Genomic DNA, 12,933 nt, shown 5'->3' with positions numbered 1-12,933 from the left:
TCATCCGCTACCACCTCGTCCTTGGGTTCTTCGTATGATGTCTTTTCCTCAACTTTTGCTCAACACGAAAATCCATGACGAGCCTATGTTGTGTTGTCAAACTCTCTCTCGGGATAATTTTACAATTAATGCAAAATTTCCGGTCGACTCTCCTCAATAAGAAGTCAATTTGAGAGCTTGTCATGCCACTCTTATAGGTTATAAGATGTTTGCCTCTCTTTTTAAAACATGTATTTGCGATGAGAAGATCAAAGGTTGAGAAAAAGTCCAAAATAGTTTTACCCTCGACATTTATCACCCCGAAACCATGGCCTCCGTGAATACTCCCATATCCAGTCATTTCTCTCCCAACATGGCCATTTAAATCTCCTCCTAAGAAAATCTTATCTTCCAAAGGTATATCTGAACCAAACTCTCTAGATCCTCCCAAAACCTTATCTTGTGTTGTTCGTCCGAACCCACTTGCGGTGCATAGGCGCTAATCACATGAAAAGCACCTCCCTCCGCCACAAGTTTGATAAAGATGATCCGATCTCCCATCCTCTTAACATCCACTACGTTCTTCTTCCACTGCTTATCCACAATTATTCCAACCCCATTCCTATTCTTCACTTTTCTTGTATATCAAAGTTTGAAACCAGAAGTATCCAACTCCCTAGCCTTCGCACCAACCCATTTTGTTTCTTGTAGGCACATAATGTTAATCTTCCTCCTTGTCATGGTGTCCACCACCTCCATGGATTTTCCTGTTAGAGTGCCTATGTTCCATGTCCCAAATCTTAACCTTCTTTCGCTTCGACCTTTACCTTTTACTTTGTGAACTAGCTTATTTACCCTTGTCCGTTCATGAAAACGCGAGAACCCTTGCTCATTTAACACTACATTCGGGCACCGATGCAGCGGCTCTTGCTCATTTGACACTGTACTCGAGCCATACAACGCGTTGCTTCTGGGCAACGACTTAGCTTTAGCGAATAATATCTTTGATTCATGTCATGGGGTTCGACTATATTTTTATGTTGGTTGTCGAAGACCTAATACAACCCTTATCCTTTATCCGGGCTTGGGACCGGCTATGTACCGCAAGTGTAACATAGGCGGAGTTACCCTCGACGGCTAAATTTTTAAAAAATTTAAGACCAGTCTAACAATAATGCATTAAAATTATGCTTGATTTGCTTGTATTGAGGGGTTGTTCTTATGAAATTGTTGTTGAATCGGTCTTAAATTTTTTTTAAAATTAGCCGACAGAGATATATTTGATGCAAATCAAAAATTTCTGAGACAAAATTGAACAAAATAAAATTTAGAAATATTTTTAAAATTTTTGTCAAATTTCAGAGACAAAAATTATATTTTACCTTTTTTTAATTTAAAACTAAAAGAGAAAGTAGGAAGACATTAAATATAGAAAATTGAAGAAATAAAAATAAAGCTACGACTAACATTACTAATATAGGAATTAATCAAAGAAAAGGAAACAACATAATATATATAGGAATTCAACAGCTAATACCTTAGCAATAAATAATATATTGTAATTGAAGCTTCAAAACAGGTGACGTTAATAATTGTTTAATTTGATCCTAAACTATTGGTAGGTATGACTGCCTTATCATTATTATTTTGAGTTGCTTTTATACATCTATAAAAAGCAATGTTCTGAAAATTAGATCGAATCAACCAGTCGAATCAGTTAAATCGAAAATCATTAATTTATGTGGTTCGATTTGTAAAACAAATTTATTGTTTGAAAAATTGTCATCAAATTACTAAATTGGTCAAAAACCGGTCAATTAGATCGAACCAGTAACTATTCGATTTTTTTTTAAAAAGAAAAATCTTTTACTCTAAACGACATCGTTTGAAGTTCTTCAAAAAAAAAAAAGACAGAAATCAACGAAAAAGAAACAAAGTCCTCTTCTCACTATTACTATCTCAAATCTAACAAAAATTTGATAAATAGAAACAAAAAAATGTATAGTGAAACATAAAACATAAACATAGTAAAAAGAAGAGGAGAAAAGTGAAAAATAAAGAAAAAAACAGATCTAAAAGGATGTGGAAATGTGCAACAAATCTGGAATAATGCAACACAACGACGATTTGAAATAGAGAGCGACAGCAAACGAGAAAAGAAAAATGAAATGCATTTATTTTGAAGAAAATTTAATATCCTCATTCTTTTTAATCTTTATCAAAAGAAAGATATTCTCCCCCTTTTTCTATGTTTGTTTTAATTTGTGGCTGGCTTGATAGTTCATACGAACACTATTACACTAGAATAAATGACAATTAAGTTTAGACTTTAGAGACATAGGCTTTGGGCCAATAAATTTTTAATTCCTCCTTATAAGTATTTAATATTTGTTTAAAAATTTTGAAATAAGTACTTTTCTACCTTTATGTTAGTTACAGGTTTTCCATAATTTTAGTATAATTAATATTATTATTATTATTTAATTAATATAAAATATTTTTATAATATCTATTTAGTTTAGCTTTTTTTTACTTTTATGTCTTCTATATTTAAAATATTAATATAAATAAAATATGATAAATATAATCTAAAAATTAAATTATTTCATTTTTGTTATTTTTTAATTATTAAGAGGATGGAAACAAAAATGAAGATAATTTCAACGTAACGAATCTGCAGTAAAGTTTTGTGAATTTTGATGATTGATGACACTTTTATGTTGATATTTTATATTTGGATTTAAATTTGTACTTTATCTAAAAATCTTAAGACTTTGGTTGATGATCTTCGTGCAGTGCTTTAAATTTAAAAGATATTTTAAAATTTATATTAGATTATAATTATATTTTAGAATATTTATTATAATTTATTTATTATTTTAATATAAAATATTTTTTTCGATTGGACCACAATTGAACCGATTAAACCACTAAATCAATAAACTAATAACTAAAATGGTTCAATGACTAGTTCAGTTTTTAGAACCTTATTAAAAAAACATTTTTAAATTTTTGTTTGATTGATTTTGATACACAATAGTATAGAATTGTCAATCTATTATTGTAAATAATTTTATTGAAAACACGAATACAGACATATTACTAAACAAAACAGAAAAAATGGCATTCGTCAAATTCACTTAAATTTTTTTAAAAAAATAAATCTTTAAAGAATAAAGAATTGTTTCTACAAAATATGAAATATCAAGAAAGAATAAAGATAAAAACTTGTATTAGACAATATTAAATCAAAAAAAGTTGAAATAAGATTCGTAATAGAAATCACATTTAAAGACGAAATAACAACATTCTAATTGTATATGTTTTATTAGAAATAATACATCACATCATTGCTTATTATATTACTAAAAAAATATCAATAAACAGTTGTAAAAAAAAAAGATGAAAAGCAATAAGAAAAACTATACTAACCGTAGTAACATAATCTTCGAAAAATTCAATCAATTTGATAATAGATTTATGCATAAAAACTTTATAAACATTATACGCAATGTATATTGAATTATTTTCAACAGATTGCGGATTAATCATGAATATTAATTTTTTCCAATCAATTTCGATAAAAAAAGGATCCATCCGAATAAAAATGATTATTCTGTTAAAAGAAGAATAACAAAATTAATTTATACAATAAAATTAGTTTATAATAACAATAAAATAGAATAAAATATATTATATTCTTCACAATCATTTTTCTACTCAATTGCTATTAAGCATCTTTGATTTGAGTTTTAAATTTGATGTAAATAAATTCTTAATAATAAATAGATTTGGTTTAGAAGATATTTGTTAAGAAACTAACCATAGTTGTCCAAGTCAATTGTTGATGTAGAATTAAGAAAAATAATAATACATATATATTGGTCCTATAGAAAATGTTTATTGAATTATACTCCTATCCAAATAATAATGTTTCAAATATTACATTATAACAGTACTCATAATTTTGATAACCTTTTTAAGTACTGATTTAAATTACCAATAATAACCTTATGCGATGAGCCAATAAGTTTAATTGATACATTGAAAATATTAAAATTTGAATCAAGAACCTTATAGATATTCAAACTCTATTTTTTAATGGTTTATTCTGTTTATAAGGACATGGAATGTTCGAAAATAATAATAATAATAATAATAAAATTAATAATTAAAAATTATTAAATAATAATTTAAACAAATATAATAAATTATCTAACTATTTTCGATTAGCAACGTCACAAAAAGATAACATACAAAGTTGGATGAGTTTTCAATTTTCTTTTTCGCTGAAGGCAAAAGGGCCTCAACCCAGGCCTAAAAATGGAAACAAACACCACTCTGCTCCATGACTGGAAAAAACCACCACGCCGTTTGAAGCCTCGCAATTAGTGACCAAAACAAAAAAAAGCTTGGCAATCTTTCTCCAATTGCTAGCCTTGAGACTTGAGAGGCATTCGATATGAGTGAGATGATGGTTCTATCTTCTGAAACGGCGTCGTCTCAGTCCCACCCCCACCCCCTCCTTGAATAACCCTAACTCCCTAAGCCTCGTCTCTGAACCTCCTGCCCTCGTCTCTCCCCTCGTCGTAAGTTCGTCACTCCTTCGGCGTCGTCAGTTCGTCACTCTCTGTCTGTGGGTCTCTCACCTCGTCGCTCTCTCGGTCTCTCACTGTGAGTCCGTGACCCTGCGTTCGCTTCGTCAGAACCAGTGAAGCAGCATCTGCTCCCTCGGGTGGTGGTGGTGGTCGCCGTCTTCTCAACCAGGTGACCTCCAGTTTTCGACCCTGTTCTTTCTCTAGTTCAATGTTGATTTCGGTGAACCTGGTGGTTGTTGCTGTCATTTCTCTGGTTCGATGCTAATTTTGGTGAACCTGAGCAAATTTTAGAGTTGTTGTTGCTGTTCTTTCTCTGATTCGATGCTAATTTTGGTGAATCTGAGCAAATTTTAGAGTTGTTGCTGTTCTATCTGTTTGTTGAATGTTGGTTTTTTAGAGTTGTTGTTTCTGTTCTTTCTCTGATTCGATGCAAATTTTGGTGAATCTGAGCAAATTTTAGAGTTGTTGCTGTTCTTTCTGTTTGTTGAATGTTGGTTTTTTTAGAGTTGTTGTTGCTGTTCTTTCTCTGATTCGATGCAATTGTTGAATGTTGGTTTTTTAGAGTTGTTGTCTGCTGTTCTTTCTCTGATTCGATGCTAATTTTGGTGAACCTGAGCAAATTTTAGAGTTGTTGCTGTTCTTTCTATTTGTTGAATGTTGGTTTTTTAGAGTTGTTGTTGCTGTTCTTTCTGTTCTTTCTCTGGTTTGATGTAAATTTTAGTTAGAATTATTGTTGAATCTGGCAGTTGCTGCTGTTGTATGGTTTTTTAGAGTTGTTGAACCTGAGAAAATTTTAGTGAACTTCGGTTGAATAGTTAAATTTGTTGTTAATTATCATTAGTAAACTTTGGTGGTTGTTGATTATCATTAGTTGTTGCTGTGTTGGTGTGTTTCTTTTGCTTGAATGGAAAGGCTTTCCAACTAGCCATTGTACCTGAGATTGCAAGAGTCCTTCCTCTTCAGTCTTCTTTGGAGCTTGTTCTTGGTCCCTAGGGAAATGGGGTGACAAAGAGAAGCTTGCTTCTCCAATGGATCATTGCTCGACTTGATGGGTAACTTCTGGTTTGCCGGAGAAGCTCTTGTTTTTCTTTCAGGAGTTGGTTGGTGGCATGGACACTTAGCCCTTTCTTATTTTTAGTATTTGTAAATATCATAGAGTTTATATAATAGAGGGAAGACTGATCCTGCTTGGGGTCATTGTAAACAAATTGTGGATTTACCGATTGTGTTATTTTTCACTTGTCTTTGTTGATTTAAATTAAAAAAGTATTTTGTACTAGAGACTAATATATTATCTTTTTTTAGATCATTAGTTATGTTTAAAAATTAATATTGAATTTTTAATGTTTGTAAAGATTTATATTTTAACTTTTAAGACATTATTTTAATTTTATTCATATAATTTTATTTTTTTTAGTTATGACCGGATTAACCGGATGAATCAGTAACCTACCGGTTGAACCAGTGACCCGGTCATATGACCAGGTTGATTACCGGTTCGGTTCTGATAATTATGTTTTTTCTTCTCTTCCAATCCCAATACTGAACACCGATAGTAAGTATTTAATCGTTCTTGAACTATTTTTTTCCTGTTATATTTTCTGCAATTCCTTTGTTGTTGCTTAGCCTTTGTTGTGCTGAAGTTGTTGCAATTGTTTGTTCTTAAGTGTTTTACTAACCACCGAGTCTATAATTACTAATTAGATTGAGAATTTTAAGAGTTATATTGTTAATTAAGTGATTCTTATCTGAAAAAAAATTTCTTAGATGTATGTGCAGGCTGTTGTGAAGATAAAATCAATGCGGTTTTAATGCTTTTGATTCTATGATATCATTTCCTTGGTTGCAGGTTTGCAGGAATCTTGTTTTTCTTTATTATCTATTTATTTAGAATGTAAAATGTTCATTTGCGAAGTAGAGTTTTAGGCTCTTAGCTTAACACTATCATCATTATCATGATGATTATATATCATATTCATATTTGATTTTTTTTTTCTCCTTGCAGAATGGAAGAGAAAGAGAATGAGCAAGGATCAAATGTTTCAGCGGCAGGGGTATTTGAGATACCAGGAGAGCCTGCTATCGTAATCAATGGTGTGCCTGAAATAACCCCCAGTGAGAAAACTGATTCTGTGCATAATGCTTCAGGCGGCACCGTTGGAAAAGAACACACCCCTTTGGATTTGGGTGAATGGTTTGAAGGGAGGGAGGTTCGAAAGTGGTTCATGGGAAGGTACTACTCAGGTACGGTAATGGAGTTTGACAAACAAACTGGGTGGTACAGGGTTCTCTACGAAGATGGTGACTCGGAAGATCTTGATTGGCATGAGCTGGAAGAGGTACTTGTTCCTTTGGATGTTACGACGACACTTAAGGCATTGGCACAGAGAGTTGTCAAGAAAGGCAAGAAATATGCTCATACGTCTGGGAAAACTGCCAAAATCAAAAGAAGGGCAACAAAAGGAAAGTAAGTAGACTCTGGCTGTAGTTGAAAATTTGGAGATTTGTAGATATCATTGCAATTTGTAGATATCATTTGCAATTTATATAGCATCTAACATCAGTACTAGCGCTTGAGAAAAATAGCCGATTCTGAAACTGCTCTGCTAGAAAGAGAAATTAGGAAATCAGAGTTGGTGGAAATTGTTAGAGGAGTAAGGATTTTTGTTGTTTTGTAGTTAGGGGAATTGTTAAAATTGGTGATTGAAATGAGTGTGTTTCTCATGCTTCCGTTTGATTAGTTGAAGAGAAGTTGCTGTCTAGGATGAAATTAAAGAAAATGAAGTATTCATAATTTTTTTTTGTTTGATGATACCGTAATCAGATAAGGAAATTAACATTTCTTTCATGAAAAATTCTAAATGGTAAAAGTGAAACGGCTTTACGAATTCATGAGTCTCTCACTCCAGTTTTTTGTGTTTATGCACTTAATCTTCGCTGCATATGAGAGGGATGGAAGTATCTTTCAACACGCGTTTATTGAAATATTAGCACGAGGACCGGGCAGTTGCATGAGATCAATGTTTTCTCAAAATTTCCAAATAAAAATATCAGAATATAGGCAAAACATCTTGTATAAAAGTACATGTTATATTAATATTCAAATAACAAAAAAAATTATCACTATTAAAAGTAAAATTAGTCTATCTTACTTAATGGAACAAGACTTTATTGATATTATTAAATTAGAATCATAGGGTATAACACTCATTCAGCATGTTAATTAATATTATAACTTAAAGAAACACCATACTAATTTGATACTAATTTGATTGTTAATACAAATGAAGAAAAAAGATTATCAAGAATCACATTTTTTATAATTATTCGTATCATAAAACAAAAAGTACTTAAATTAACTAACAACTTCACATACTATACATATTTTAAGTATTAGAGTATGAAGAAGTCTAGGTTTCAAAATATAATATCAATTTCAAAAGTAATACCACAGTTTCAAATCACCTAGATCAAATGATCTTTTTTGAAAACCATATTAAAAACACAGAAATATATGATTTTAAGTTTATGCATTTTTACAAAATCTTTTTACTTAGGACCAATTTTATTTCCGTTATTTGTTTTTCTTTTTTAGCACATTCACTCCAAAGCTTTTTGTATCTTTCCGGTGCTCTGAACCTCCGGTATAAAGTAGTAATTTAGTAAAGTGATACAGGATATACTGTGTAAAAAAAAATTGATCTATAAAAAATAAAGTAACAAATAATTATAAAATTATAATTATAAAAACTTATAAATCGATCAACTTTGATGTCATATTTAGTTAAGGTTCTGTAGTAATATAGAATAACATATTTGGTTAACAATTATTTTTTTTAGCATGACTTCCATCACAATTAAAAAAAAATATCAAACTAAAATGACGACAATAAAAAATGTAAAATGATGTTATGCAGAATATTCCAAAATACAAAGTAGTTCTTTTATTCAGTATATTTTGTTTTTAATATATTTATCTACTAATGACTTTATAAAGACAATGATAAAATCAAGAACACATATAACATAGACATAATATTATGGTATTACATAAAAAAATTCAGCATACCTATTTTTTTTTCTGTTGATGTGTTTTTCACTATTCTTTCATTTATATTATTTTTTCTAAAATCCTTCTAAATCAAATTAAAACTTGAATGTTTAACAAAAGAACATAATGTGCATAAAATTTCAGAAAAAATATAAAATTAATAATCAATAATAAACAAAAAAAATTGTTAAAATAAAAAAATTAACATTTAACATACTTATTGTTATATATAGTTATGTGATAAGATTGCATAGTAAGACAAAATTCCATTATAATAACACTTTTTTGTTGATCTATGTATGTTTTAAACTATCTTTTTATTAGCAGTTTTTTACACACTAGAATTACAAATACAATTAGTTAAAAAATATAAAAGTCAAAAATAAGAAAAAAAGATAGATAATAAAAGAGGCAAATAACAAAATTATATTGTACAATGTATTATAGATATATTTGAAAATAAATATGTTAATAACTACAATAATTAATACATAATATATACATTGAATAATAAACATAAACAAAAAAATGATAGAAATTCTAACGTTTTCATATTTCCGTGCGCTTCATTCTCTCCTATATCAAAAGTAATATTTTTTTATGCATCAAAGTAGTTTAAATCTAATTTATTTTGGAGCATTTTTAACTAGGGCTGGAAATGAGTCAAGTTGATCCAAGTTGGAACAAGCTCAAGCTCGGCTCACAAAAAACTCACGGCTTGACTCATTAACAATCGAGCCTATTTCTTAAATTCAAGCTTGGCTCATCGAAAGCTTACGAGTTGGCTCAAGCTCACGAGCTGGCTCAAATAATAGGAACATAATCTATAATTCTATATTAATAAATTATAACTTATATATTTTAAAAAATATTTAAAAAGATCAATTTTATATATTATTTATCTATTAATAACTTATAAATTTTTTATTTAGGTCTTACATCAAAATTATATAATAATTAAAATTATTAATATATATATATATATAATTATAATTATATATTACTATTCATATGTATATAATATTAAAAATATAGATTAAATACTTATAAGATATATATTTTTATATATAATCGAGCCAGTTCATAATGAGTTGAGCTTATCCAAACTCAAGCTCGACTCATTTAATTTATAAGCTCAATTCTACACTTAAGCTTGGCTCACCAGCTCACGAGTTTAGCTTATCGAGCTATTAACGAGTTGAGCTCCAACTGACTCATGAGCTGACTTAACTCACTTCCATCACTATTTTTAACAAAGATACCCCAATATCATCTTTAATATAATGGGATTCATAAAAATCCAAATAAATTTGATTATTTCGTTTATCCCCAAAACCCACAAAAAAGAATTTTTTTCTATTGTAAAATCTTCTTTTATATCAGAAGTAAGAAGTAATATTTTCTAATGCATTAAAGAAATTTAAATCTAATTTATCTTGGATCACTTTCAACAAAGATATTCAGATAACATTTTTTACATAATGAGATTCATAAAAATTCAAATGAATTTGATCATTCCATTTATCCACAAAACCCACAAAAAAGAGATTTTTTTTCTATTGTAAAATAAAAAATATTTTCCAAAAAATATTATTAAAACTTTAATTTTCAATATCCAATTTTTTTTAGTCGGGGCAAGTTCGCCGCATCCCCGGCGAACTTTATGAATTGCCTCTGTGCTTATAATTTCAAAAAAATATAAACTATGATCAAAATTTTTAATTTTGAAAAATTCTAGTTTAGTTTAATTTGGGTGAAAAAAAAAGTTGGGTTGTTAAATACTGGACAAACAACAAGTATGACTTCTTTAATATTGTCGGCGGCTATGACAACTATTATTATCGTCTTCAGAAATATACAATAGTACACATGAATAAGCCGTATTTAAAAATGACTTTGAGTTTTTATACTTTCACATTAACTTTTTAAAAATACATATTCTTGAAAACTCATAGAAAAAAATAGAATGAAATCATATGCATACGGGCAACAATAAAATAGTAGGCATGCTGCTCCTTAACACGTGACAAACTTATGAATTTGAAATTCGCCAGGGAGTGGCAAACTTTATGAATTTTATAAAGTTTTATGGGATACGGTAAACTTGGCCCCACCTAAAAAAAGTTGGATCTCGAAAATTAAAGTTTTAATAATCTTTTAGGAGAAATAATTTTTTTTTATTTTATAATAGAAAAAAATTTCACAAAAAAAATTTCACTTGTGACATACATTAAATATATCCACACCATGCTTTTGAAGTTATAGAAAGTGATTAATTTTGATGAGTTTGGAAAACTCTTATTTAATTTTAATGATGAACAAACATTATTAAAATGTTTAATTACAAAATTATTAATTTGATCTTAATTTATATTTGCCTAATTAATAATTTCGTTGTGCAAATTTTGTGCTGGGCTGAAACAAATGAAAATTAACAAAGCCCAACTGTTGCATTATTGGTTCAGCTTTATGTTTGTAATTAAAGCTAGTTATAATTGGGCCAGAATAAATTGTTGCAAGCCCAAACAAATGCTTTCCATGCTTGATCCGAAATCAATTTTATCAGGAAAGCAAATGTTAACCAAATGGGCCAGCTTTGATCATAATGTCACAAGCCCAAATTATATTAAGAGAATAAGTTCCATTCTTGGTCCGAAACAAAGGAAAAATGAAAGCATAGTGCTTCCAACGGAACCAAGCCTCTAACAAAGTGATGGATTTCAAAATCTATTACATTGTTGAATAATGCATGGGGAACATGAGAGAGAAAATTCAGCTGAATTGATTGATGGCTATTATGTCAAACACGCCACTCTATGTTAGGGAAGTAAAAGCAAGCTATTCCCAATTAATTTGCTTAACCACTTTGCTTTGCTTTTCCTCAGATTCTTTTCATTCTCTCTCATCTCTTTCTTCTTCTTTCTTCGGTCCTTGTCCAGGAAACAATGGAAGAAATGTTCTTCAACACCGAAAGGAAGATGTTGCATGCGTCTAAGACCATCAAGCTAATGATGGCAAGAAAACACACTAAAATAAAAGTGAGCTGTGGCTAAGATATTCACCAAATGTGGTTAGATTTGGTGAGGCTATCTTGAGCCTTTCATGCTCAAAAATAGAAGAAGAAGATTCGGCCAGCTAGAGGAGATTCTTGAAGCATGGCTTGTCTTTGGTTCTGCTCAACCACCACAGGGAGTAGCTAGAGTGGCGAAGTGATGGTTGAAGGCAGAGATTGAAGCAGATGAAGTCATTATCATCATGAGGCATCAAGGGCCAGAAATCCATCTTGGAGAGGAAGCCAAGGATGGAGAGCCCGGATTGATGAAGGGTGATGATCAAGAAAGGTCTAGAGGTAATTGCAGGTTGGTTAATGCATGGTTATCTCTTCTCTCTCTGTGTGGCCGAACCGGTTCTGTGTTTGTTGAAGGAGGAAGAAGTTGGTTCGGTTTTGGCTTCAAGTGTGGAGGCTTTCCTCTTCTTTAAAAAGGGGGAACAACCACTGGTTGAAGTAAGGAGAAAATTTGAGAGTGCAAGGCACAGAGTTCTCAGAGCTACCTGAGCTAACAGTTTTCTCTTCTCCTTCAATGTATTCTGTTTTGTAGTTTTTCTGTTTAATTTTGTCATGTCTTGAGTCTCATGGAAAAAGGCAAACAGTGAGGTTTGTATGAAAAAGCCATAGAGCGGAAAAAGGCAGAGAGTGCAAAATTAAAAGAAAAAGCCATAGATGTCTTAGAGTTCCTTTGTTCATCTATGTTGTGTATCATGATTCTGTGGGAATCCCCTTGTAAGTTGGGTTAGCACTTTACAAGTTGTAATCAGATTGATTATAGTGAAATTCCATCATGTTTGTGATGGAGACTGGATGTAGGCTGCACTGCACTTAGCAGCCGAACCAGGATATATCTGGGTGCAATCTTCTTCTCTTTCTACTCCATTTCTGTTTTCTACTACACAGGAGCAAAAGCCAGAATTATCTCGTGCCAAGTGACGAGACAAAACAAAAAGTCTCGTGGCAAGGGACGAGACAAAACAAAGTTGCTCGTGTCCAGTGACGAGCAAAAACAGAAAAGTCTTCTCTGAAGGTCAGCAAGTGTTAGCATCAGAAAAAGGGGGCTAAGATTCAACCCCCCTTCTCTTAGCCACTGAAACCATCAATTGGTATCAGAGCTTGGTCTCAAAGAGATCAAGCTTTGCAGCTTGGAGTAATGATCCTCATGGCAGAAAACAGTGGCGCAAGTGTGTTGTCATACAATCTGGCTGAAGGTCAATCAAGCAACAGACCTCCCCTCTTCAATGGGAAAAATTATA

At 30.9% G+C, this 12,933-nt stretch overlaps 1 non-coding gene across 1 annotated transcript; it reads left to right on the top strand.

Annotated features, from left to right (window-relative positions):
- Positions 1-4,210: 4,210 nt before the first annotated feature.
- On the top strand, positions 4,211-7,465 carry LOC112696459 (uncharacterized). The gene is made up of 2 exons (XR_011862250.1): positions 4,211-4,746; positions 6,583-7,465. It is a non-coding gene; the product is annotated as an uncharacterized protein (transcript).
- The last annotated feature ends 5,468 nt before the right edge of the window (positions 7,466-12,933 follow it).

The sequence above is a fragment of the Arachis hypogaea genome, chromosome 6, assembly GCF_003086295.3.
Source record: "Arachis hypogaea cultivar Tifrunner chromosome 6, arahy.Tifrunner.gnm2.J5K5, whole genome shotgun sequence".
Taxonomy (NCBI): Eukaryota; Viridiplantae; Streptophyta; class Magnoliopsida; order Fabales; family Fabaceae; genus Arachis; species Arachis hypogaea.
Note: the sequence above shows the minus strand (reverse complement) of the source record. Positions and strands in the feature narration are given on the sequence as shown.